Here is a 6013-nt window from a genome sequence, read left to right on the forward strand (position 1 = left end):
AGATCAAGGGGAAAATAAGGTGGCAACTGCAGGTGCCTCAATGGCTTTTCCCCGGGGTGGTTGCTTCCTAAAAGAAATGAGGCTGCCTGCCAGGAAAGTTGTGCACTGAAAGCTTCAAAACTGAATTTAAGAAACTTCTCCATAGCCAACTAACCAGGAATCAGTGCTGACACTACAGCCATGACACATGGATGCAGAAGCAGCCCACGGTGTTGTGACAATCTGGGTCTCCTGACACACCCCACCATGACTCATTGCATGGTACGGGTCTGGGAAACAGTTCAGCCCCACCAGGGGAATTGGGCAGGGGGCAACACTCACCTTTTGCTTCTCTGGGGGGAAAGGTCAACTCAGGGGTAAAAGAGATGGAGTCCCTGAGATTTGGGCCCACACTGCAGACACCGCCAAACTGCTTACTGGCCACTCAGCCACAAGAACTGCCATAGGGCATTTGGCACCCTCCTAAGACACCAGGAGAACAGAAGAGGCAGGGGGAATTCTAGCTTGATGGAGCAGCCTGTGTTTTACCTGAATCCAGGGAACAACCCCAAACTAGAAAATGGGGTGGGGGGCCGCGCACACCCAGGCTCACCTGAACCAATGTGAAGTATCAGAAAGAACATGAATGAAAGCAGTTGTTGAATCATAGCTCAGTGACAGAGTGTAAGCTTTTCATTCACAAGGTCCTAGGTTCAACTCATAGCACATCCAATGAAGAGAAGCAGCACTGGGAAAGATTCCCTTCCTGAGCCCCCAGGAAGCAAACACCAGTTACAGTAGAGGGACAGTACTGGGTTAATATTAGAGCAGTTCAAAGGCTCCTGCAAGGACTTTTGTTTCAGCTGCTCAAAATGAAAAGTATCAATGGTCTTGACTTGAGAGTCCTAAATATTGTGATTCTGCAGCGCCACCTGCTGACGTGTCATGTCACAGCCCTTTATAAATTATGGAACATTTCGTTATGCTGTAATTTTATATCGGGGTCAGTAACTTTTGACAGGACTGCTCTGAAGACAGTTGCCCTTTTTTCAGGACAGTCATCTTACGGTAAATGTGAACTTTGGCATGCAGGGATGCAGGTGGCACTGTGGGTTGAACCACAGAGCCTAGGGCTTGCCGATCAGAAGGTCGACGGTTCGAATCCCCACGACAGGGTGAGCTCCTGTTGCTCGGTCCCAGCTCCTGTTAACCTAGCAGTTTGAAAGCATGGAGTGCAAGTAGATAAATAGGTACTGCTCCGGCGGGAAGGTAAACGCGTTTCCGTGCGCTGCTCTAGTTCACCAGAAGCGGCTTAGTTATGCTGGCCACATGACCCGGAAGCTGTACGCCGGCTCCCTCGGCCAGTAAAGCGAGATGAGTGTGCAACCCCAGAGTCGTCCACAACTGGACCTAACGGTCAGGGGTCCCTTTGCCTTGACAGTTTCCAGAAGGGTAGCTACATGTTAGCCTGTGGTAGCAAAAATAACAGCAACAACTAGGTCTTGGTGCACCTTAAAGGCTAGCAAATTTATTATGGCAGAAGCTTGCACATGCCATAGTCCACATAGTCGGTTTAAGGCTCTTGTGGGCCAGATCATTTTATCAGAAATAAATTGTCGCAAAAACACAATTTAGGAGCATTGGTTATTTGCTTGGTATATTTATACTCCATTCTCTCTCACAAAAGCTGTGAGAAGTATTTTATCCTCACAATGGACCCTGTGAGGTGGCTTATATTGAGTGGTAGTAACTTGCCCAAGCCATCTGCTCTGCCTCAACAGCTGAGCAGAAATTTGAGCCTTAGTCCCCGCCCCCCCATCCACATCTCAGCAGTTCAGCCACTGTGCCACTCTGCTTTAATAAGGCTGTAATGAACCTTAGGCCTCTCTGCATATCAGGAGTGTGGAAACGGAAGCTTAGGAATGTGCTCTGCCTTTCCCCACTTTACACAGGCTGGCTGCAGGAAACTCTGGTGTAGCCATGGCAACACAATTGCTATGCAAATTATTAAGATTTCCTCAGCCATGAGTAAAAGGGCAATTATGCTTCTCCATAGTTTACTAAAATGAATAATAATCCCATGTTTTGCAAGAAAACGCTTCTTTTTTCTTTGTAGAGACAAAGAAATAGACAAAGGCAAAGGAATGCAAGGACAGCGTACCTTGTTATCAGTTTCCCACAAGGGCTGACCACAGGGAGGTTTAGACCTTCAGTTTAGGGAGTTTCTCCAAAGCGCTTATGCCTTGGGAATTTGGGCAACCCTTCCCTTAAGCACTTAGTATTTGCCTTGTTGAGAATTAATAGACAATTTGGGTGAAATAACTAACAAGGTGCTTTGTGGAACAGCTTACTCCAGTATTGTTTTATAAGCAATGAGCAGCCTTAGGCCCAGCATTGCTTAGGTATTCTAAGAAACAACAAAATCAGTGCAGTTTAGAAAGTTTCAGTCCAGTATCTTGATTCACAATACAGTGGTACCTCTGGTTACGTACGTAATTCATTCCGGAGGTCCATTCTTAACCTGAAACTGTTCTTAACCTGAAGCACCACTTTAGCTAATGGGGCCTCCTGCTGCCGCCGTGCGATTTCTGTTGTCATCTTGAAGCAAAGTTCTTAACCTGAGGTACTATTTCTGGGTTAGCGGAGTCTGTAACCTGAAGCACATCTAACCTGAAGTGTATGTAACCTGAGGTACCACTGTAGTGTCCAATTGTACCCAAAATTAGATGAAAACCTGTTTCTTGAGCTCAGGAACTATCACACAGAATCTGGTTATGATATCTTAAGAGGTGTCCAAATGCATAAAGAACAGAAAAATGACTTTCTGAATAGTCTTGCTTTCCTTTTCATCCCTCTGATGAAAGGACTGCAGCCAGGTGACTTATAGTCAAAAGACAGCTGTATTTGTTCGGCTGCAGCCCATTGGGACTAGCAGGGTGCAAGGCAGAGAAACCAACAGTAGGTGGAGCCAGAGTCATTGAGAGGCAGAGCCAACTAATTCTACCTTTGTCTCGTCATCTTCCTTGCTGAGTTCTACAAGGACAGGAGGATTGAGATTAAGGAGAATGAGAAAGCACACAGCCAGTGCTCCCCCTCCCCCCAAGGATGGGTTTTAAGTAAGAAGACTGGCAGGTGAGATTGGCAAAGAGCAGACTGAGGTTGCTGGGGCAGTGTCCTGTTCACCTTAAATGTATGTCAAATGACGGAACATGTGTGCCAAATAAAGTGATGCCCTGATGTGTGGAAATGGCTTGATGTGTTGGGGAAAGGCTGCAAAAGTGTGCTACTGTGGTTGTTAGACTGCAGTTCATTTTTTCTAATATATTTTGTTGGGGTACAGTATTTGCTCAATGTGCAAGAGAGAGAATAACATTGTCAGTTCTTGTTTTTTTTAAACAAGAAATTGTATGCATTACGCATGATGCTTGTGCTTTTAAGTTTTGTGAACTTTAAAAATATTTTTTATTTTGGCAAAAGCTGTGAATGAAAGCAGCAGCAAAATAGAAGAGTGGTTTCTTGATGAATCAAGCTATCTCAATGACCACTAGGGGCATTTTCATTTATGAAATGGAGTGTCAAATTATGGGGGGGGGACACAGATCTGGGGGACCCCCTTTCAGATTGCAAATTTTGTTCCCAGTTCATCATACCTTTGTCAAAAATAATACATCTGTAGCTCGAGGCAGCTATGCATAACATCCAGGCTCTCGTGTAAACACAGTTGTTTATTTTATTTATTTATATTTATATATTTATGTATGTTTGTGTGTTTTCTATATCAGATAAGTGACTTGCAGGAACAGCCTCATCAGTGTAATAATATCCCAAACATTTGCACGTTTCAAATATGTAATGAAGAGAGAAGCTCACTTCTTACAACATAGTGTTGCAGTCTTCCTCAATGCACCCACATGGTTAATAAGCACGACTAACTTAGGGCCACATTTACACCAGACATTTAAAGCCTTATGATACCACTTTGAACAGTCATGGTTTCCCTCAAAGAATTCTGGGAGCTGTAGTTTGTTCAGAGTGTTGAGAGTTGTTAGGAGACCCCGATTCCCCTCACACATTTTCCAGAGCTGCCTGGGAAGAGGGATTGTTGAACCCTTCTGGTTGAAATGGGAATGGTTTCATCACTACCTTAAAAAAATTATAAACACGTCACTTGTCCCTGTGACAGTAGGGGTTATAAATCAAATAAATGGCTAACTAATATTCTGAGTCAATTTGAAAGGGCTGATTGGCAGAAGGAAAGAATGGCATCATGTTCCTTGTAACTGATTGGAGTACAACTAAAATAACATTACAGAGCATCACTTAAACCCTGATTGCAAACAACAGTCTTTTTTCCCTGATTATTCCTGGGGGCACTCAGCCACCTCCCAACCAATTTTGAGGAGGGCTGTAGCCCCTTCTGCAGCCCTCAACTTCTAAATGTACATCATTGCATGGTAACAAGAAGTCCAAGCAAGGCCGGCTAAGACATTATGCTGCCTGAGGCAAAAGGCAAGATTCTCTCCTTATTCCATGTATAGAAGTCAACAAGACTACAGCTGAATGTTACTCTGGCACAGGTTATGGGCAGCACCTCCATCATACCTGAGTTCAGCAAACTAGCTGGCACATAACATCCCATTCTGCTCCAAGTTGCTCAGCATCTGCTGCCTGCGATGGCTGTGCCATTTGACCTAATGATAGGGTCAGCCCTGAATCAATCAAGATCGTACATGGGAGAATACGCTAGGCTGGCCAATGTGATGCATTTCTGATTTTATTATTTTATTGGTGGTGTTGCCCAACCAAGGGATAACAGAACATTTTGGGCTCAATGCAGACCTCCCCGGAACAGCCACCTAGTAGTAGCAGCAGCAGAGTGTGAGAGAGCAGGTGCTTCCTTCCCCTTTCTTTTCTCCTCAGTTGTCATCTAGGGGTGGAGTGTGGGCAGTTTCTGTCCTCTGTCCATGCTGAAGCAGAAGCGGAGTGGAAGGAGAAAAACAAAATATTTTTGAGAGAAAATGTGGGTTGGGTGAAGAGACCAGAAAGGAGTGAGACTCTTCACTCTTTTAAAGCAGTTTAGGAGTGAGAGGATCACTTGATATGTGGGCAGTCAGTGCTGCCTGAGGAGAAAATGAGAAATCCATGAAGAGCAGGGCCGGCTCTACTATTAGGCAGAGTGAGATGGCAGCAGATGCTGAGGAGTGGAGGAACTGTACGTCACATGATCTGCCCCCAAGTGAGACTGCTGGGCAGCAGAGGATTCTGCCCATTGCCAGCGTCGAAGTAAGATTCATGTGACAGTCTGGTTGGCTTTGATATCTGAAATGTGGAGGATGCCTTGGGCCAGCCCTGTTGGAAGACCGTGGCAGCTGTCCAGATTCCAGGCCCTCTCCTGAAGAGAAGCAGCTTCTGGTGCTACTATGACAGAAAGATGAGGGAGGACAAGGGTGGCAATGGGGTCAGAGTTGTCATCTGTCCTTCCCATCTTTGTTTGACTGTTCTGAACAAGAACACACAAACAAAAATTATTATTATTATTATTATTATTATTATTATTATTATTATTATTATTGCAGCTGTGAGATGCAAAGTCCATTGTAATCTGCAACAATGTAGGGTTCAGTGCCTTATCTAGTAATGAAGAACGACAAGTGATTTGTGTTCTGGAACCAATCAATTTCCAATGGCAGGTGCAGTGCAAATAATATACCATAAGCAAGGCAGGAGCACCACACATGTTAGGAAAGAAACAGCAGGCCAAAAAAAATGGCTTCTAATTTCTACCTTCATCTGCCTGGTTATATAGCGAAGACAAATCTAAACTGTTTTAGCTGCTCTTTTCTTTTTCATCAGAAGAGAAGTTTAAAGAGAGCAGGACTGAAGAAATATTTCCACAAAGGGAGTTGCAGGTCCGCAATACACGCTCCCTCAGTTCCCCTCTTCCCACAAAGCTTGACACTGGCAGGAGGAGGTTTAGTTGAGACTGTAGTTCCTTTTGTTAACAGGAAAATATGGCTCATGCTGTCAATACATA

This window comes from Podarcis melisellensis (genome assembly GCF_964234715.1).
Source record: "Podarcis melisellensis genome assembly, chromosome: 2".
Lineage (NCBI taxonomy): Eukaryota > Metazoa > Chordata > Lepidosauria > Squamata > Lacertidae > Podarcis > Podarcis melisellensis.